The 21,663-nt window shown below is 43.3% G+C and overlaps 1 protein-coding gene across 6 annotated transcripts in view; it reads left to right on the top strand.

The window, feature by feature from the left end:
* Positions 1–21,663, top strand: part of ZSWIM8 (zinc finger SWIM-type containing 8) — a 135,068-nt gene that overhangs the window by 6,550 nt on the left and 106,855 nt on the right. The window contains exon 1 of one of the 6 annotated variants that reach the window (XM_075072846.1): positions 6,254–6,435. The exons of the other annotated variants lie outside the window; for them this stretch is intronic. The gene's annotated coding sequence lies outside the window, so the exon portion shown is untranslated. Of the gene's footprint in view, positions 1–6,253; positions 6,436–21,663 lie in introns of those variants that run through there. 6 annotated transcript variants of the gene reach the window in all.

Below are 21,663 nucleotides of genomic sequence, written 5' to 3'. Positions count from 1 at the left end.
AAATCGTGGCAGCAGGTGGTCATCTAGAAAGCATCCTCATTAACTCCAGAAGATTAGTAGCAGCAGGTTTAAATTAATAGGCAGCAGGTTTAAAACAAACAAAAGGAAGTATTTTTTCACACAACACTGTCAACCCATGAAACTCCTTGCTAGAGGATGTTGCGAAGGCCAAGACTGTAACAGGATTCAAAAGAGAACTAGATAAATTCATGGAGGATAGGTCCATCAATGGCTATTAGCCAGGATGGGTGGGGGTGGTGTCCCTAGCCTCTGTTTGTCAGAAGCTGGGAATGGGTGACAGGGGGTGGATCACTTGATGATTACCTGTTCTGTTCATTTCCTCTGGGGCACCTGGCATTGGCCACTGTCAGAAGACTGGATACTGGGCTAGATGGACCTTTGGTCTGACCCAGTATGACCATTATTATGTTCTTATGGTAGGACTCCTTTGAAGGGGTATAAATTATAGTATACTATGTCAGTTGGAAAAAAGCCTTTGTCAAAGTACTGGGAACACCTACTGTGTTAAGTTTGGGGTGCCATGCTTTGAAAAATCAAACTGGAGCGAGACAGAGGAGAGCATCTTGAACAGAGGTGGGCAAACTACGGCCTGCAGGCCACATCCGGCTTGCAGGACCCTCCTGCTCAACCCCTGAGCTCCTGCCCTGGGAGTCTAGCCCCTATCCCCATCCCTGCTGTTCCCCCTCCCCCGCAGCCTCAGCTTGCTCCAGCTCAGTGCTCTGGGCGGCGGGGCTGCAAGCTCTTTGGGCAGCGCAGCTACTGAGCCAGGGCTTCAGCCAGTGCTCTGTGCTGTGCGGTGGCATGGCTGTCTCCAGCTGGGCGGCATGGCTGCCTGTCCTGGTGCTCTGGGAGGCACGGCTGTAGCGCCACCAGCAACCAGTGCTCCAGGGTAAGAGAGTGGGGGGAGTTGGCTAGAGGGCAGGGGAGTTTGGGGTGGTGGTCAGAGGACAGGGGTGTGGATGGGGTTGGGGTGGTCAGAGGGCAGGGAACAGGGGGGTTGAATGGGGGCAGGGGTCCCCAGGGGGCAGTCAGGAAGGAGGGGAAGGTTGGTTGGGGCGGCAGGGGGCAGTCAGGGGTAGGGGTTCTGGGAGTGGTCAGGGGACAGGGAGGAGAGGTGGTTGGATAGGGCCGGGGTCCCTGGGGGGGCATTCAGGAATGAGAGGAGGGGTTGGATGGGGTGGCGGGGGGCAGTCAAGGGTGGGGGTTCCAGGGGCTGTCAAGGGACAAGGAATGGGGGCGTTGAATGGGGCAGAGAGTGAGAAGCAGGAGGGGTTGGATAGTGGGTGAGGCTGGGCCGCGCCTGGCTGTTTGGGGAGGCACAGCCCTCGCTAACTGGCCCTCCGTACAATTTTGGAAACCTGATGCGGCCCTCAGGCCAAAAAGTTTGCCCGCCCCTGATCTAAAACACTGGAAGGTTTGGCAGAGACACCTGAGGAAAGGCTGAGGGCATGATCAGTTTAGACAGAAGACACAGTGATAGACAGAAAAGTGTCTAAATTTGTAAAATGTGAAGTAAAGAGGACAGTGACTAAGAGTATGTCTTCACTAGCAATGTTAAAGCGCTGCCACGGCTGCGCTTTAATGTAACTGTGTAGTCACGGCACCAGCACTGAGAGAGAGCTTTGCCAGCATTGTTTTTAAAAACATACAAACAAACAAAAACATCTCCACAGGCGAAGTAGCTACCAGCTCTGGGAGCACAGCTCCCAGCACTGGTGCACTGTCTATACTGCCACTTTACAGAGCTGAAACTTATAGCACTCACGGGGTTGTTTTTTCACACCTCTGAGCAAGAAAGTTTCAGCTCTGTAAAGTGTCAGTGTAGACAAGGCCTAACTTTCATTGACTAGTAAGGAGACAGAGAATTAATGGGATCCAGAGAGCAACAGCCCTTCATTCTCCTACAAAGTCTTCCTCTAAAACATGCAACACATTAATATTAATCATAGGTCAAACACTAAGTACTAAAAGTCGCAACAGAAACTTGTAGTGTTCTTTTCTGAAGTTCATGTGTTGTCCCTTATGTTTTACTGCTTTCTACACTGGAGGGGTCTATGGAGGTATCTGAGGTGTTGTCTCTATGATGTGCTATATACAGATGTAGAAGAACTTGGGGGTGGTGATATTTAAAATGTGCACTGTCTAGCCTGCTGCTGTGGTGCAGCTTTTACTAGTGTGTTGCCTGGCCTGAACTTAATTCCTCTATTTTGTTTGTGTTGTGGGAAGAGGGTTTTTTTGCAAGTATAACCCAGTCTTTATGCATATAGAACACACAGATACAGCACACCTGCTCATCATGTCTGAAATGGTTAAGCAGATCTGCCCTCATAGACCTGCAAACATTATAGTGCATTACAGCTCCCAGATATATTAACAGAGCAACTATTAAAAACCTGGTGGCCAGAGTGCAAAAGCCACATATAAACACTCAGCGAAAGTTTCCTATAAAGAAGTAAAGTAAATGCTTTAAAAACTAGAGAAAATACCGCAAAAACACATGATCTGATGAGAGATCAGTTACTGCTGGAAATAGAGCTGCTCACATGGTGATATTAGGGGGAGGACTCAGATGCTAGCAGTACATAGACTTCTCTAGACCAGTGTTTCTCAAAAAACTGTCCATGACACAGTTTAGGAAGGCAGCAGGCCGGTCTCCTGGTATCAAAAAAAAGGTTAAGAAACACTGCTCTAGAGTCTAGACTATCAGTCAACCCAGGGAATATTGTTTCACCTGTTTTGTGGTGGGTATTGCAGGTGTCAGTGACTCTTTAAATAGCAGCAGGGTAAACAAAAGTTAATTAGGAAACAGTTCTTGGATTATTAGAATAAATGGGGCTATGGAATAAGCTTAATGGGGAGGTTATGGAATCATCAGCACTGGAGAGACTATAAGTGAGGTGTTAGGTACTATTTTGTCAGGATCGGTTTTGTAGTGTGCCTAGCACTGGGGGGTTTGGTTTATGACTAGGCCCCCTAGACAGTACAGTAACGCCACTGATACTGCAATAATAATCTTCAGTGCAGCCATGTGGGCCACAGAAGCAGCACAGAGTTCTTTCCCAAACTCAACATTTTGCTTTTGTGATTCAGATGGTACCCAGCGATATCTGCATCTTTTAGGAGTCTTTTCCTATTAGGTGAATAATTATTTGAAGCATATGCCTGCCTCTTCACCTTCATTATACTCCCCACCCCCTTTAGAAGCCCAAAGTAATTATTTCCAGGCTCTCTTGAGACCATTTTGTGTTTGTGTGTCCCTCTCCCAAGAATGAGAACAGGAATGAGATCATAAAAATGTAGTGGAGAGAAGTTTGATTTTTTTTCCCTAACTACTACCGCTGGGTTGGACATTGGAAAAACTCAGCTATAACCCTCCCCTTACAATTACACATTGATTCCCTTTCTTTCACTAGTGTCTTATGAGTTTTTGTCTTTGCTTGGTTTGGAATTTCTCTCACCTTTTTATTCAGAGGTCTTCCTGGATTCCCTTTTAGTACTTAATATCTATCCTAACCCACACACCTTGTAGAGACCCTCCAATTGCTGGAGGATTGGTGATCACAGATGTGTCTGTCAGCCCGAGTTTCCAAAAGGAAAGGCGTGATTACTATAATTCTTCTAGGGAGTGAGTACAAGGCTGTCTTACCCAAGGGGATGAGGGTCTGTGTTTAGTCCTGAACTCTGATTTGCTACTAAGCCCCCTTCTGTTTTCTTCCCTTCCCTTTCTACCTTCTCTGTTTGTCCTTATATTTATTTAACTTGTGCTCCTGCTCATAGCTCCTTTCACAGTGGTAACAAGAGAAGTGGCATTATCTTTGTCAGTTTCATTCTGCTGGGGTACTGGTATGATCTGGTGCTGTGGGCATGCAGAACAAGGAGAGATTAATTATATTGCTGTCACAGCCACAGCTAGGCTGGCTCCTGGCCAGAGTTCTGCCCCCAGTGCATCCCTGTGTTACCAGTTACAATAGCAGTGTGGAACTAACAAAGACCTGCTGCTGCTCTGATGGTAACAAATATAGGTATGGGGAACATGTGATTCCTCCCTCCATCGAAACCTGTGAGGGGTGGTAAAGCCATGAGGTTTGCTGCAGTGCGAAGAGCTTCTACTAAATAAGAGTATACCAAGTGATTTATTGAACCTCAACTTCTAGATTTCCTAAGCCTGTTCTCAAAACAGCTAACCTTTGTAAAATGAAGATGAATATTTTCAACTGTCTCAGCTGATCATTAGTGATGTTACATGTAAATTGTTCTGTCCCCAAAAGCAGTTATTTGGCTCCTTAAAATTTCCAGACTTGGTGCATCTCCAAAATGGCTTAGTGGATTCATGAGACTAAACTGGCAGTAGTCCAAGTTATACAGATTTGTGCTCTGTATTTGCACTGTCTCTGGTTCAAATGTGGTGAATGCAATTTGCTTCAAGAGCTAGTGGTCAAATGCAACATACTGTGACAATTTATAACTTGGGAATTTCAGTTCAGTTTGAAGAAGAGCAACAAAACCAGAAGATGTTACATAAACTGTTTACAGGGAAACTTTACTTTTTGTACATTTTTCATGCAAGCTATGCCTCCCAGAATGCTTTAGTTAAACAGAGGACTTAGGAGGGCACAAACAAGGGAGGTTTTCAGGGTCAGATTTGAGCAGTAAAGGCTGTTCCACTTACCAGGTAACTACAGAAAAGGCTTTCATGTCAGTAGTGGCAAGACTGAGGAGGGACATGAAGCTTTGCATTACTTCACTGAGAAAAATAGTTAGCGTGTGGATTACTTTGTTCTTTGTATGGTGTGGTGTAATAACCATATTGTAGTTACCTTAATGTGTCAGCAAATGCATGCTCAGTATAATAACTTAAATATTCAAAGTGGTTTTTTTTTCCTGAAATGCCGTATGAAAACAGCTATTCGGTGTAACTGAGCTGAGGCTTATGGGCTGCTATGATGTCTAGGTTTTCTTTTTAAAACAAAATATATATAATATAATTAAAATAAATATAATTACTGTGTAGGATATTCATGAAAACTGAGTTGCCCTGACATGTTTTCATATATGCTCAGAGTTGAAGGCAGTCCTAATGGCTCACAGTAGGTTGTTGGCATGGATGTCATGTAATGCTACTGATTAGTCTCTAATCCGTACTAGGTTATTGATTGTTTCTGGGTGCTGGATGGTAGTATTTTTACTAGTTTGCTGTAGAAAAAGATACACACAGGTTCTGGAATACACACCTAAATATAAGTAAAACCGTCTTCACTAAATAAGGACACTCCACCAGAGAGAGAGTTCACATCATGGAACCTGCTTCCTTATGGGCAGATGGTTGGGACGGGACCCATTAACTGCTCTCCCCTAGTTGTCCCTGACCACCTCACACTGGAACCCATATGGAGTATCACAGAACAATTACAACTCATGCTTGAGGAGGACTGCATCCTGAAATAAATCTTTCCTATACTCCCTCGTCTGGCCATCAAACAACCCCCGAACCTCTCCAAGCTCATCATCAGAAGCAGGCTTTCCACAGACCAGGACCCACCAACTCAAAGCAACACCAGACCCTGCCAGAATAAGATTCAAAACCTGTGGACGTATCTCCACTGCTACAATGATCAACACCCTCCACAAAGTGCCTTTCAAGATCCATGGGTCCTGCACGTGCCTATCACAACATGGGGGTGTACCTCATCCCACGCACTAAATGTCCCAACAACAACAGCTTTGTAGGTGAAACCAGACAATCAAATGAACTTGCACAGGAAAATGATACAAGGCAAAAACACCCCATCACCTGTGAGTGAACACTTTTCACAAAGACATCGCTCAGTGTCTGACCTCTTAATCCTGGTCGTCGAAGGAAACCCGCACAACCCTTTCAAAAGGCAGGTGTCAGAGCTTCAATTCATAACTCTGCTGGACACTAAAAACTATGGATTTAGCAGAGACGCTCTTATTATGGCTCATCACAGCAATGTGCAGTGAACCCTGTTGTCTGCTAACCTTTAATTGCCCTCTTCATTTTAAGTGGTCTCCTACGGCATGTGTGAAACCCCTACGCTAAGCAATCTGTCCCGTCTTATATTTAGCTCAGATGCTCTGGTTACTTTCTCCAGATCAAAGAGCTCTGTAAAGCTTGTCCCTTCCACCAACAGAAGTTGGTCCAATAAAAGATACTACCTCACTTATGTTGTCTCTTTCATATCCTGGGACCAACAGTGCTACAAACAGAAAAACAGATACTCCTTTTTAACATTTGCTTGTTTGATTATGAAGCTACTGGAAGACTTGCAGCAAAATTGAAGAAATGAGAAAAGTGCACAGGAAGAATCAATGAGTGCTCCCCAGAACCATTGTGCGAATGACACCTGGGTATTCCTGGGAGATCTGGGAAGGCCACTACCTGAGCTGATCATGGTGAGACACGTTATTGCTCCGTAGTTCATATTGAAGCTAGCTTTCCATTATAAGCTTGATTATTCTTGCACTTGGACACACACACGCTCTTGCTCATTTGTTTCATATTGTAAATATCATGACATTTCATGGTGTCTTATCAGAGGGTGGGTGTTTTTATGAAGACTTGGAGAATTCATACAGAGGTATTGGATTTCAAAATTTCCACTGTCAATGTAGTTCAAAGGTTTTATGAGGCTTTTTTGTCTATCCTAACAGAACTGATTTATCTTTTGGTGCTTGAAGTGTAGGAATGTCTTTTAGTATGATTTCAAGGATTGTTATAGTAATTAAAGATTTACAACTCATTTCACACACATACTAAAATCTATTTAAGCCTAAAATCCAATTATAAAAGTTACTTAAACTGTTTGTCATGGTAAAAAAGCAAATGTTGCAATTTTAGTTGAAACCATCTTAACCCATTCATCCCTTTCCAACTCCCAACCCCAGAGTTAGTGGCACACATTTTATCAAATGGATTAGATTAAATAGTCTTTCCTTTGAATGAATTGATCTTTAACATTTTTAAAGAGGAATATACACAGGGTATTGATACGATTATTATCGAAATGGTACTGGGTCTTGTTCTGATAAAGCATGTTATACATATTATCTCTTGTGAAGTACTGTGCCCTGGAGGAATGGGCAGCAGTCAAGAGGCCCTGGTTCTCACCAGGACTTGTGTGGCCTTGGATGAGTCGTTTTTTTCTCAGTTTCCTGAACCGTAAAATAACCATATTTATTTACCCACCTCACATATGTTTTGTGAGGCTTAATTAGCTAATGACTGTATAACTCTTTTAACAGAAAGTACTAAAAATGCTAAGTATCACTAGTTTTTCTGTCTTCTCTAAGCACACTTTTCTATAGAGCAGGGATGGGGAAACTTTTTGGCCCAAGGGCCACATCTGGGTATGGAAATTGTGTGGTGGGCTATGAATGCTCACAAAATTGGGGGTTGGGGTGCAGGAGGGGGTGAGGGCTCCAGCTGGGGGGTGCAGGCTCTGGGCAGCGCTTACCTCAAGCAGCTCCCAGAAGCAGCGGCTTTTCCCCCCCTCTGACTCCTACGTGGAAGTGCGGCCAGGTGACTCTGCATGCTGCTGTGTCAGCAGTTGCTACCCCTGCAGTTCCCATTGGCTGCAGTCCCTGGCCAATGGGTGCTGTGGGGGCAACGTGCAGAGTCCCTTGGCTGCCGCTACACGTAGGAGCTGGAGGGGGAACATCCCACTGCTTCTGGGAGCCGTGCAGAGCAGGGCAAGCTCCCGACCCCACTCCCCGTCTGGAACTCGAGGGCCAGATTAAAACATCTGGAGGGCCCTCGGCCGTACTTTGGCCACCCCTGCTGTAAAGCATTAGGACATTCTGCAGAAGTAACCTGCTTGTTTGAACTTACAGAGACAGCCCAGCAACTTTATTTTGGCTTTTAGATGACTGCAGGAAAAAAAATTCAAACAAGAACAACATTTTATAATCCAACAGTTTAAATTAGGAAAAGTCAAATTAATTCTAAAGCATAAGCACTATTTTGGCAAATCTATCAGCTGATTTCTTTATATCTTCCAAAAGCCTTAAGTTGCTGAATAGATTCAATGCCCTGGAGAGTTTCTAAATTCTCCAGGTCACAGGAAATTAGGAGGACCCACTAATTCTATCAGCTGTTTAAAGTTTAGGGTATGTGAAAGGAAATTGACTCATCTGAGCCAATGAAGTACTTGCGTTTAAAATTAAGTGCTTACGATTTTCACTGGCTTAGCCAGGAGGTGGTTTCCTATTACTGCCCATAAACTTGGCTGCACTTTAAGGCAGTTTATCTTGCTATCAGCTGCTGGAAATTTAAGACATGAAGCAAATATAGATTCAAAAATTAAGGAAAAATGCTATAGAAAACTTTGTGAATGACAGTTTCCCGACCTATAGCTTTTGGGAGCCAGAGGCAGTTGAAAATATGCAAGATCCAAAAATGGAAGTGATGGATGGGTAGAATAGCAGACACATCGGCTACGATCTAGGGACAGGATCTTAAAGTGGAATCGCAGCCTCTTTCCCCGTTGAAGTGAGGAGGGGATCTGGACATTACTTCTAGATGGTTCAACATCTTGTATCATTCTTTTTTTTTTTTTTTTAGGTTTAGTTCTTTATCAGGTGTCAGGTAAAGTTTCCCAGCCCCTCTTCGTAAGTGACTGCTGGGGAAATGGAGAGATTAATGGAATAACGTAAGAAAGAAATAACATGGGATTTTTGGAACAAGATATGGTGTAAGTATAAGGGCAGCGTTAGATGCCGCAATGCAAGGGGAGAGAGAACTGGAGGGAGAAGTTTAAAAAAAAAAAAAAAAAGTCATACTGAGAAGAAAGTAGGAATGCCATGATCTACTATAGACTATAAAGTAAAATGAAGGCTGTAAGGAGATGATGTAACAAAAGGAACCTTATCCAGAATTTCCAAGTGTATGTAATGAAACTCTCAATGACATAGTCCATCCATCCTGCATGACTTCTAGATGGAAAAGAAGAATTGGGTGGGGAAAAACTGGAGGCACAAGTTCTTGCTCCAGCTCCTGTACAGTGATGTGCAATATTGAAACTCCTTCTGCATATATCATGGTCATACCCCTTTTTTCAGAAATCTTCGTAAGAGATAAATATTGCACTGGTGGAATTGCAAGGACTAAAAGGACAGGTGTTCCACAATCTAATTTATTGGGGTTGTTACTTGACTTCCCACCAATAAATTACTGTAAACAGTTAATTGTGACTGTCTGCTACACTTGTGATTTTGGGGAGTAGGTGTGTCTTCGCTGTTGGAGATCTAGCCAAGGAATGGAAAAAGTGAAACAGCCTTAAAAGTAAATGTAGCCAACTTACCATCTGGCCTCTTTTTAAATATATTAATGAAAACAATACCAGCATGTGGCCAAACCATTCTCACTGGCATCTTGTCAATTTGTATGAAAGAACTGACTCTTCCTTGAAGTAAATATGCTAAGGAAAATTTTGCGGAATTTGTGAATACTGACTATGATGATATGGAATCTTCGCGCTTTATTTTTTTCATATGTTGGACTTATTGTTCTCAGTAATGTGTGTTTTCTATCAAAAGATGGCTACCAAGTAAGCTAACCCTTCCATCATCTAATTTTCTTCTTACCTAAAGAAAATCACCTTTATGACTAGTTGGTATTGGGATCTGTTTGGACTAGGCAACTTTCTGAATAGTTTTACCCCTAATTTACAGAATTTCATCTGGCTCATTCCCTGGAGGCCAGTGCAGGGGGATTAGATTTTTCTAGTGCTTTCTCCAGACTAGTTTAAATATGCCAAGTGATATTTCTCCTCTCTTGGGGTACTATTCCACTATCTCACCTAAATCACTCTCTCTTTTGAGTGTCCTCTGCATATTATCACTCATGGGATACTCTGACTGTACAGCCTGAGCAGCAGAACTCGGGCTTCCATTCCTTCCTTACTCTTTCCCTGAGTAAATGTCAAATGTTTCTGGGCCAAGATATAAAAGGGGATGGTGAGTGACTGAACGAAAGTGGAGCCTGACTTCAGTATTGGGCAAATTGGTTGAAACTATAGTAAAGAACACAATTGCCAGACACATAAATGAACATAATTTGTTGGGGAAGAGTCAACATGTTTTTGTAAAGGGAAATCATGCCTCACCAATCTATTAGAATTCTTTGAGGGGGTAAACAAGTATGTGGACAAGGGGGGAATCCAGTGGATATAGTGTACTTAGATTTTCGGAAAGCCTTTGACAAAGCCCCTCACCAAAGACTCTTAAGCTAAGTAACCTGTCATGGGATAAGAGGGAAGGTCCTCTCATGGATTGGTAACTGGTTTAAAGATAGGAAACAAAGGGTAGGAATAAATGGTCAGTTTTCAGAATGGAGAGAGGTAAATAGTGGTGTCCCCTAGGAGTCCGTACTGGGACCAGTGCGTTTCAACATATTCATAAATGATGTGGAAAAGAGGTTAAACAGTGAGGTGGTGAGGTTTGCAGATGATACAGAATTACTCAAGATTAAGTCCCTGGCAGATTGCAAAGAGCTGCAAAAAGATCTCTCAGAACTGGGTGACTGGGCAATGAAATTCAGTGTTGATAAATGCAAAGTAATGCACATTGGAAAACATAATCCCAACTGTACATATAAACTGATGAGGTCTAAATTAGCTGTTACCACTCAAGAGTCATGGATAGTTCCCTGAAAACATCCACTCAGTGTGCAGTGGCAGTCAAAAAAGTGAACAGAATGTTGGGAGTCATTAAGAAAGGGATAGATAAGAAGACAAAAGATCATATTGCCAATTTATAAATCCACGGTGCACCCACATCTTGAATACTGCATGCAGATGTAGTCACCTATCTCAAAAATTGGAAATGGTTCAGAAAATGGCAGCAAAAATGATTAGGGGTTTATTGGAAAAGAGACTACTAAGGAGGGATATGATAGAGGTCTGTAAAATTGTGTTTGGTGTGGAAAAAGTAAAATTAGCAAGTGTTGTTTACTCCTTCTCATAACACAAGAATTAGGGGTCACCAAATGAAATTAACAGGCAGCAGGTTTAAAACAACGAAAAGGAAGTATTTTTTCACACAACACACAGTCAACCTGTGGAATTCTTTACCAACGGATTTTTGTGAAGGCGAAGACTATAACAGGGTTCAAGAAAGAACTAGATAAATTCATGGAGAATAGGTCCATCAAGAGCTATTTTCCAGGATGAACAGGAATGGTGTCCCTAGCCTTTGCTTGCCAGAAGCTGGGAATGAGCGACAGGGAATGGATCATGTGGTGATTGCCTGTTCGTTCCCTTTGGGGCCTCTGGGATTGGCCAGTGTTGGAAGACAGGATATTGGGCTAGATAGACCTTTGGTCTGACTCATGTGGCCATTTTTATGGTCTAAACTTTCTTTAAGACAACAGATTTGACATGAGGACACAGAGTTGCAGTCCAGTGTTGTTAGACACTTTTATGCCCCTCCCCACCAATTTGGGGACTGCTTTTTCCTTTTTACTGTCAGGGCAATTGATAACATGAAACAGGTGGATTCTAGAGAAGAATGCATGTAATTACTCCATATTGTTCAAAATCCTTTCTAGTCCCGAGTCTATCCCTTTCCTGCCCCCCCCAGTCAGGGATGCAATTCAAGAGCGCCTGCTGAGGGAGGAGGTCGGTTTCCTGTTGCAATCAGGGGCAAGAGAAGGGGTCCCTCATAAACACAAAGGGAGAGTTTTTTTTTTATTTGCATATTTCTTGATTTTGAAAAAAGATGGTGATTCTGGCTCCATTTTAGATCTCAGAAAATGAAACAATTTTATAAAAATTTTGTTTCTACATGTTGTCTCTAGCTTCCATAAGCCCCTTCTCTTTCTCTCCAGGGTTGGCTTGCACCTTTTGGATTTAAAAGATACATATTTGAAAAAGACCATGTCATCACGGGTATCTGCCTTTTATAGTAGGAGAGAACCGCTTTCAGTACAGAGTCCTATGGTTTAATCTGTCCTTGGCTCCAACAGTATTCTACTCCTGCGGGAATTCTCAGCCAAAAAATTCTGCAAACAATATTTTAAAATTCTGCATGTTTTACTGTAAAAATAACACAGTATAATCATGCCAGTTTCAATTATTTGGGTAATTTATTTCAAAATATTTCTCAACAAATATGTCTGTTACAATACAGTCAACAGGAGATTGAGGAAACGTTTTTTGGCATAGACTTCTTATTAGACAGATTAATACAGAACTCTATGTAATTTATTTAAACTACAATACAGAAGTGTATTTCTTGCACCTCTCAGAAGCAGTGCAAAGGCTTGTGGGAGTTGGGGTAACGGAGGAGCTGAAGGAGAGGGAAGTAATTTCTGGGAAGGTGCCTGGTTGTGAACTTGGAGGATTGTTGGATGTGAGTGGGAGAAGTATGGAACAGGGTTCGTGTGTGTGTGTGTGTGTGTGTGTAGGGATTGTTAGAGAGCTTCCACCATGCAGAACATGGTTGATCCCTAGCCTCACTTTCAGTCAGGCACATCCACCCCTGTCCTCATGTGTCCCTGCACTCCCACTCAGCCGGCGACCCCCCATCCTGTTTATCCTTGGACCCCCCTCGTCCATGTCTCTGCACCCTGCTCTCCTGTCCCAACGGCTGCTATTTGTTCTGACACCACAGCAGCCCTGGTGAGTGAAAGAAGTAACTGCAGCACCTTTCCAGCAGAATGTATTTTGGGGGAGGGGGAGTATGTGAGGCACATGAATTCTGAGCATGCACAGTGCTGCAGGATTCTCCCATGAGTTGTATTTACAGAATATCTGTCTCTGGCAGCATATGTGGGGAAGTGGGATTTTTGTATATCCATACCTAGACCATTGGCTAATAAAAGTATTATCAAGGAAGAAAAGATTACATAGGATGTAAAGCAGGTATGTTTACTTTTTGCCAATCTGGATTTATGCATACATTGGGAAGAATCACTGTCCAGCATGGAGGATTCCTTTCATACTGGACCATACTGGAATTCATGGTGGTCATAGCCTTTCTTTCCAAAGAAAGGTTTGTAAAAATAAAATCAGCTGTACTTCTGCTCCTGTAGTCTCTACAACAGATGTTATTCCTCTCCCCTTTGATTGATGGGTCTTTCAGCATTGACCACATCAGTGACCATCCCTCCGAATGAGGGAACTACAGCACTGGTTATTTATCAGCTACAAATCAGGCATAGACAGTATGCATAAAAAATTCAAAATTCTACAGCAGATGTGAACAACATAAAGTGGTGGATGGAAGGGTCTAAAGGTAACAGAGTATAGCATTCAGTCTTCCTATGCCATAATTAATAGTTACTAGAGATGTATCTGCTCTGGGATGGGGGACTTATTTGGGTAACAATCTGATAATCAGGGGGCATGGTCACCAGGAGAGAGAAACTTCAGTGCTCTGGAATTGAGAGCAATAAGATGGGCTTTAAAATCACTTCTGCCTTGTGTAAGACACTGTGGTTCAAATGATGACAGACAACAAGGCAGCATTATATTATCTAAACAGGCCAGGGGAGAATCCATTCTCTATAGCAGTGTTTTTCAATCCGTGGGTCGCGTCCCAGTACTGAGTCGCGGCACATATGGGTCGCCTTGCTCAGGTCAGCACTGCAGACAGGGATGTTAAAAGTCCCGTTGGTGATACTGCCCAGCTAAGGCAGGCTAGTGCTTACCTTTTCCGACACCATGCTGTGCCTCAGAAGTGGCCAGCAGCAGCTCAGGCTTCTAGGCAGGGGGCCCCTGGGGCTCTGCTCGCTGCCCCTGCCCCAAGCACCGCCTCTGCACTCCCATTGGGCGGTGCCTACAGGTGAGAGTTGCGTGAAGCTGCTTGTATGCCTCCACCTAGGAGCGGAACTCGCTACTGGCTGCTTCTGGGGCCCAATGCAGCCCGTGGTGCCAGGAGAGGCAGGAAGCCTGCCTCTGCACTCCAGCTGCAGTGCTGATTGGGAGCTGCTGGAGCTAAGTCCATGCCCCAATCCCCAGCCCTGAGCCCCCGCAAACCTGGAACCCCTTCCTGCACCCCAAACTCGTCATCCCTGGCCCCACCCCAGAGTCTGCAGCCCAAGCCCAGAACCCTGACCCCCTCCTGCACCCCTGCCCCAGCCCTGAGCCCCTTCCACACCCCAAACCCCTAATCCCCAGCTCCGTTGGGTTGCGGGCATCAACAATTTTCCTCAACTGGGTTCCTAGAAAAAAAGTTTGAAAACCACTGCTCTAGAGTTGTGCAGAGAGGTAATGTCTTTATGGAATTGTTGTATAACACACAAGATTCACCTGAGAGCAATTCATGTATCAGGGGAACTGAATATGTTAGCAGACCATCTGAGCAAGTCAACATCTCAGCTACACCACTGGTTGCTGAAAGAGGAAATAGTATCACACCTCTTCAACTCGTGAGGAACCCCTACTAGATTTTTTTTTGTTTTGTTTTTGCCTCCAGCATCAACAAGAAGCATCAGAGCATTTGTAAAATTCAGACAACTTTGAAGGTGTCAAAAAAACATGTAGGCATGGGTGATATAGTGTACCTGGACTTTCAGAAAGTCTTTGACAATGTCCCTCACCAAAGGCATTTAACTAAAGTAAGGAGTTATGGGGAAAAATGAAAGATCCTCTCATGGGGTTAAAAGGTAGGAAACAAGGAGTAGGAATAAATGGTCAGTTTTCACAGTGCAGAGTAGTATATAGCAGCATTCCCAAAAGATCTGTACTGGGACCAATGCGTTTCAACATATTCGTAAATGATGTGGAAAAGGAGTTAAACAGCGAGGTGGTGAAGTTTTCAGACAATACAAAATTTCTCAAGATAGTTAAGTCCAAAGCTGAATGCGAAGAGTTACAAAGGGATCTCACAAAACTGGGTGACAGCGCAATACAATGACAGATGAGATTCAGTGTTGATAAATGCAGAGTAATCTACGTTGGAAAACATAATCTCAACTATACATACAAAATGATGGGGTCTAATTTAGCTGTTACCACTCAAAGAGATTGTGGAATCATTGTGGATAGTTCTTTGAAAACATATCTCAACATGCAGCATCAGTCCAAAAAGTTAACTATGTTGGGAATCATTATGAAACGGTTTCAGTGTGGTAGCTGCGTTAGTCTGTATTAGCAAAAAATGAAGAGTCCTTGTGGCACCTTAGAGACTAACACATTTATTTGGGCATAAGCTTTCATGTGCTAAAATCCATTTCATCAGATGCGTGGAGTGGAAATTATAGGAAGAGGTATAAATACATGAAAAGATGTGATTTGCCTTACCAAATGTGCTGTCAGTCTAACAAGACAATTCAATTGACAGCAGGATACCAAGGGAGGAAAAATAACTTTTGAAGTTGTAATGAGAGTGGCTGATTTCAGACAGTTGAGAAGAAGGTGTGAGTAACAGTAGGGGGAAATTAGGTTTAGGTTTTGTAATGACTAAACCACTCCCCGTCTTTATTCAGGCCTAATCTGAAAGGGATAAGACAGAAAATATTATGCCACCATATAAATCCATGATATGCACATGCCTTGAATACTGTGTTCTTCACACAACGCAGTCAACCTGTGGAACTCATTGCCAGGGGATGTTAAGGCCAAAATTATAACTGGGTTCAGAAAAGAATGAGCGACGTTCATGGAGGATAGCTCCTATAATGGCATTAGCCAAGATGGTCAGGGATGCAACCCCATGTCTGCATGTCCCTAAGCCTCAGACTGGGCTGGGACTGGATGACAGGGGATGAATCAGTCTATATTTGCCCTGTTCTGTTTATTTCCTTTGACGCATTTGGCACTGGCTGCTGTTGGAGACAGGATAGTGGGCTAGGTGGACCATTGGTCCGATCCAGTATAGCTATTCTTATGTTCTTAAAGATTCTGTTTGTGAGCGGGCAGAGACAAAGACTCAAGATCAGGGATCAAGAGCTTATGTATGCGTTTTGCCTCATTTCCCCTCATTCAAAGGCTGTTAAAATAAAACAAGAGAATCCCAGAATAATTTTGATTGTGCTGTTGTGGGCCAGGTAGCAGTGATATCCAGATTTAGTTCACCTGTGTAGAGCAGGGTTCCCAAACTTGTTCCGCCACATGTGCAGGGACAGCCTGTGGCGGGCTGGGCTGGTTTGTGTACCTGCCACATCTGCGGGTTTGGCCAATCACAGCTCTCAGCGGCTGCGGTTCACTGATCCAGGCCAATTGGAGCTGCTGGAAGCGGTGTCCAGTACGTTCCTCGGCCTGCGCTGCTTCCAGCAGCTCCCATTGGCCTGTAGCAGCGAACCACAGCCACTGAGAGCCACAGTCGGCCGAATCTGCGGACGCGGCAGGTACGCAGCCCGCCCCGCCCCGCCAGGGGCTTTCCCTGCACAAGCAGTGGAACAAGTTTGGGAACCACTGGTCTAGAAGGTTCTACAAACTTTTGCCATTAATATTGGACTTGTTGACACAGGAAAAAAAGAAATTTGTGTACCATTCAGATCTTTAGTAAATATTTTTAAATAAAATTCAAATATGTGCTCAAGCAGCATTTTTCGTGCTTTGCCCCTTATGTAAATTTCAGTTATCAGTGGAAATATTTTTCATTGGTTTGTGTGTGTATGGTGAAATCAAAGTTTACCGACATTTACTAATAAAAATTAATCCTTCCAAGCTGTCATGGTATAAAACCCCACTCTGAACCTTAGGGTCCAAAAGATGGGGTACCAGCATGAATCCCCCTAAGCTTAATTACCAGTTTAGATCTTGTAGTGCTGCCAGCAACCAGGACTTGGAGTGCCTGGTACACTCTGGTCCCCCCAAAACCTTCCCTGGGGACCCTCAAGACCCAAACCCCTTGAGTCTCACAACAAAGGGAAATAAACCATTCCCCTCCCTCCTTTCTTCCTCCTAGATCCTCCCCTCCCTGGGTACACTAGGAGATCACTGTGATTCAAACTCCTTGAATGTTAAAACAGAGAGGAATGTTACGTTTCCCCCTCCTCTTTTCCCCTCACCCAGAGGCAATACAGATTCAAGCTCCGTGAATCTAAAACAAAGAGGAAATTTACCTTCTCCCCCCCGCCCCCCTTCTCTCATCAATTCCCTGGTGAGTACAGACTCAGTTCCTTTGAGCCTTAACAAGGGGAAAAAATCAATCAGGTCTTTAAAAAAGAAAAGTTTTTAATAAAAGAAATAAAAAGTAAAAATTATCTGTGTAAATCAAGATGGAATATTACAGGGTCTTTCAGCTTATAGACACTAGGGAGAATCCTCCCCCCCAGCATATATATAAATTAAAAATCTTTCCAGCAAAATACACATTAAAACCCTTCCAGCCAAATACACATTTGCAAATAAAGAAAACAATCAAAAAGACTAAACCACCTTTCTACTTTTGTACTTACTAAATTTGAACAGAAGATTAGAGAGCCTGTAGGTACGTGTGGTCACTCTCAGAACCCAGAGAGAACAACAGACAAAGAAAAACACACAAAACAAAGACTTCCCTCCACCGAGATTTTTAAAGTATCTTGTCTCCTGATTGGTCCTCTGGTCAGGTGTTCCAGGTTCACTGTTTGTTAACCCCTTACAGGTAAAAGAGACATTAACCCTTAATTATCTGTTTATGACACAAGCCTACTCAGGATTCTGGAAAGATATTAATCCATATCCACCATTCAGGAAATCCTGTACCATCTTGGCATTTAAACATAATGCTTAGGTTCAAACAGATAATTAATTGTCTGTGTAGAGCTATATTTTGTTCTATTTATCTATTAAGATAGTTACTTCAGTGGCTATTCCTTCAGCAAGGCACATAAGCGAATGAAAAGCGCTAATGGTGGACCCGCCATTGACTGTTTTTCAGAAGGATAAAGTAATTCTCTACACACCCAATATTCTTACTCAAATCATATCAGCTTTTCTTATACAGCAATCTATATTATTACTGGTATTTTTTCCCAAACCTTACACTCAAGAGAGCGAGGCTATATTTTATGTGCACTAGATGTTAGAAGGCATTTAGCTTTCTATTTAGATCAATCTCCAAATTCCTCTCATGAAAAGAGGAATAAAGGGAGAGCTGTCACTGATCAGACTCTTTCAAGATGGGTTAGACCAGCGGTTCTCAAATTTCATTGCACCGTGATCCCCTTCTGACAACAAAAATTACTACACTACCTCAGGAGGATGGACTGAAGCCTGAGCCCTGCTGCCCCAGGCGGGGCTGCAGGGGGGCAAAGCTGAAGCTCAAGGGCTTCAGCCCCAGGTGGGGGACTTGTAACCTGAGCCCCGCCACCCGGGACTCAAGCCCTTGGCGTCAGCTTTAGCCCTGGGCTCCAGCAAGTCTAACACCAGCTCTGGTGACCCCATTAAAATGGGATTGTGACCCACTTTGGGGTCCTGACCCACAGTTTGAGAACTGCTGGGTTAGACTATGTATTAAAAAAAGATCTCCCTCTTCCTAAGGTAATTAAAGCTCATGCTGCTGGATCAAAAGCAGCTTCTGTGGCATTCCCTGGACTTATGCCTTTAATAGAAATATGCAGCACAACAATATGGAGTACAGTCCACACATTTACTATGCATTACTCGCTAAACTTAGAACCTATATCAGATGCAAAATTTGGTGAGGTACTATTGCAGTCCTTATTTGATTAGGACTCTGTTTCCTCCATCCTGGGTCAGAATTACTGCTTGTTAGTTCATCCTGTGAGTGGGACTATGCAAAGGACACTCAAAGAAATGAAGGTTACTTACCTGTAACTGGAGTCCTTTGAGGTGAATTCTGCATATTTACACTCCCCACCCACCTTTCCCTTTTCCTTGGAGTCCTGCTTACCAAAGGAACCAGGGCCCAGGGGAAGGAACTGAATAGTTGGAGTGTCCACTCCTCTTTTATACCTCTTTTATACCTGTGACAGATTTGGCAATTTCATGCAATATCCTTGGGAGACCTTCCTGAATTAAATTTAAATGTATTTGGGATCCTTTGTGTTAAATGCAGATATGTATTATTGTGGGCCAGGTTTATTCATAACATCTCCTGAGGCCTGGGAGTTCAAAGGATTATATTGAAAATGTGCCAGACAAGAAATGTACTTTTGGGACAGTAAGTGTTAAGTGGATTTCTTGGGGAATTCATAGGGGATGGTTAATGAAAATTCCCCAATGGTTATGCAAAAGCCGTGCTTTTTGAAGCTATGCCCTGAGGAGAAGGTTTTTGCTGGGGACTGGAGATCAAAGGCTGTATAAAGAAATGGATGAACCGCCCAGCTGGTGGATCTGGTTCTGAATTTGAGAAAGTGATGAACTTGTAACCTTGGGGAAAACCCAGTTGTGGGTTTTGAAGGATTGACATCTACTAAAGCCCGAGGTTGGAGTTAGGGTGACCTCTGGTAAGCTTTTAGCCTGTCTGTAGGTTCTTTTATTGTTTTTAATATGGTTTCTTTGTAATGCTTTTACCTTAAGAATAAGTGTGCTTGCCTAGAAAGAGGTGGATGGTAACTAGTAACTGTGCCAGTTACGCTGTTGATAGCCATTGGCAAGAAAGCAAAGCAAAGGTGCTGGTCTGTTCAGGAAATCTGACTTGCTGGGCATAGTAACAGTGTAGGCAGGGAATTCTGCAGCCTGGAAATGCCCCAGTGAGGAGGGAATGATGCATGGGTCTCCACCAAGGTGAGTAACGACTGAGAGCCGGAAGAAGTCTGAGAGTGGCTGCCATTGGTAGACCACAGAGGGAAATACAGGTTCAGTAGCCCTGAAACTGTGACCGTACCCTCCCTCTGGCATATTCAGCATTCGTTCAGTCACGGAAAGGGTGAGGGAGGAAGATCAGCACTCCCACCAACACTGCTAGTAGCTGGAGTTCTACCATTCAGGTCAAAGCATCCCATGAGTGTGAATAGGCAGAGTTCATCCCAAGGAACTCCGATTATGGGTAAGTAATCTTCATTTTCATACCTTCACCCCTTACGTCTTGCTAAACAACTCCTTTTTCTCCTTGGCCAAATATATTCTGGCTTTTCTCAGGGCTTGAAAATCACCTTGGCTATGGCAAATAAGCTTTCCTTAGAGACTTCCACAGAATCTAAGTTTTCACTGAAGAAAAAAAAAATCAGTTTCTAGGTCTTATGGTTGCTAAGATAATCTTCCGAACACGAACAGAGTGTAAACCAATGCAGATCAGTTTTGGGTTTGCAGACATATCTACTGCTTGTGCTTCTGTTCAAAGCTTTTTCTTTTGCAGCTGCTATTCAGAACCCCCTGGGCAGCAGAGAAACTAACAAAAACTATGTCAGTTTCAGTCTGCTGTTGCTTGGGAAAGTCCTGAGCAGTAGCCCAGACAGGCAGTGGGAGATATTCACTGGGGAGGAGGATCCAAAAACAGGTTGTGGGGAGAATAGAAAAATATATGGCTTGTGTAACATCCAGAAGACCTAGGGAGGTGTAGAATAGCAAAGGCACACACCAGTCACAGCAACCAAAAAGCTGAGGAGTTGGAGGCAGGAACTAATGGAGAATTTTTCCTTCTCTTATAGTAGCTGATGTGGGTTAGGAAGGAGGCTTCAAATATATCCTACACCTACTAGTCAGGCTGATTGGAACTTCCAGGCAGAGTCCATAGGCAGCACCCTAGCAGGAGTCTCAGCACCCTTCCCGTCAGTAACAGTTGATTGGAAAGATAAGCTTCTCACCGTTTTTTTGTTTTGTTTTGTTTTGCTTTTACTAGTTGGTTTGGTTCTCTTATATTTAGTTGTTTAGAAAGTTCTTCAAATGCTGTGTGGGCAGTTGATAGTAAGGCAGATGGGTGAATGAGTAGAAAGAAGGAAAGACTAGGTTAGACAAGTCAGGTGTTGCTAACTATTTGCACTGGGTGGTTTAAGTTCCATATTGCTTAAAAGTTGTACCATAGCAGTAGGCTCCATGTATCTTTGAACAAATGGCATTGTTAAAAAAAATTTCGGAACAAATTTCCATTCGAAGCAGTTCTCATCTCACAATGAAATTATAAAATTTGCAGCTTCTGTTTCCATCACACTTTCTCCAAGTTCTGTGGCTCATGTTACCTGCATCGAACTGTATTTGTCGTTAAGCTGTTCAGTAAGCACAAAAACAAATACTGCACTTTTGACATCCAACTGGATCCTTGAGCAGGTGTGTGTGGTGGTGGTGGGGGGAGGGAGGTTCTCCTCTCCCTGCCCCGATGAATAATCAGTGCACAAGCTTGAATTGGTGTTGCTACAGGTTGATCCAGATTAGACCCTAATTGAAGAGCGATAGAGTTTGAATGACTGTAATTTCCAATCAAATGTTTGTGGGATGCTTTGATTACTGATGAAAAAAGATGGGGAACCATTTGGCATTTTAAATGCCATGATGTTGCTGTTGGTGAGTTAATTATAATCAGCAACTGCAGCGATGGACTGAATTTGGAATTTTATGAAAACCTAATACCTTGAAAAGTCCTAGAGGGTGTGACTCAATAATTGTCTTTTCAGTTGTTGCAGCAAATTATATGGAACTGTGTTCATCATTACCTGATATGTGGGTCAATGTATTCTGAGGCGATGGAGGCTATAAATCTGTTGAAAGGACCCTTTCCGGAGTCCCAGAGAAGCCGCACTGAGGTTACTCAATTAGGGTAAACCCCAAAGAATGGGGCAGACAATTCTCAAAG

Source organism: Chelonoidis abingdonii, chromosome 16 (assembly GCF_003597395.2).
Source record: "Chelonoidis abingdonii isolate Lonesome George chromosome 16, CheloAbing_2.0, whole genome shotgun sequence".
Classification (NCBI taxonomy): Eukaryota; Metazoa; Chordata; order Testudines; family Testudinidae; genus Chelonoidis; species Chelonoidis abingdonii.
This window is presented reverse-complemented; position numbering and strand designations above follow the sequence as displayed.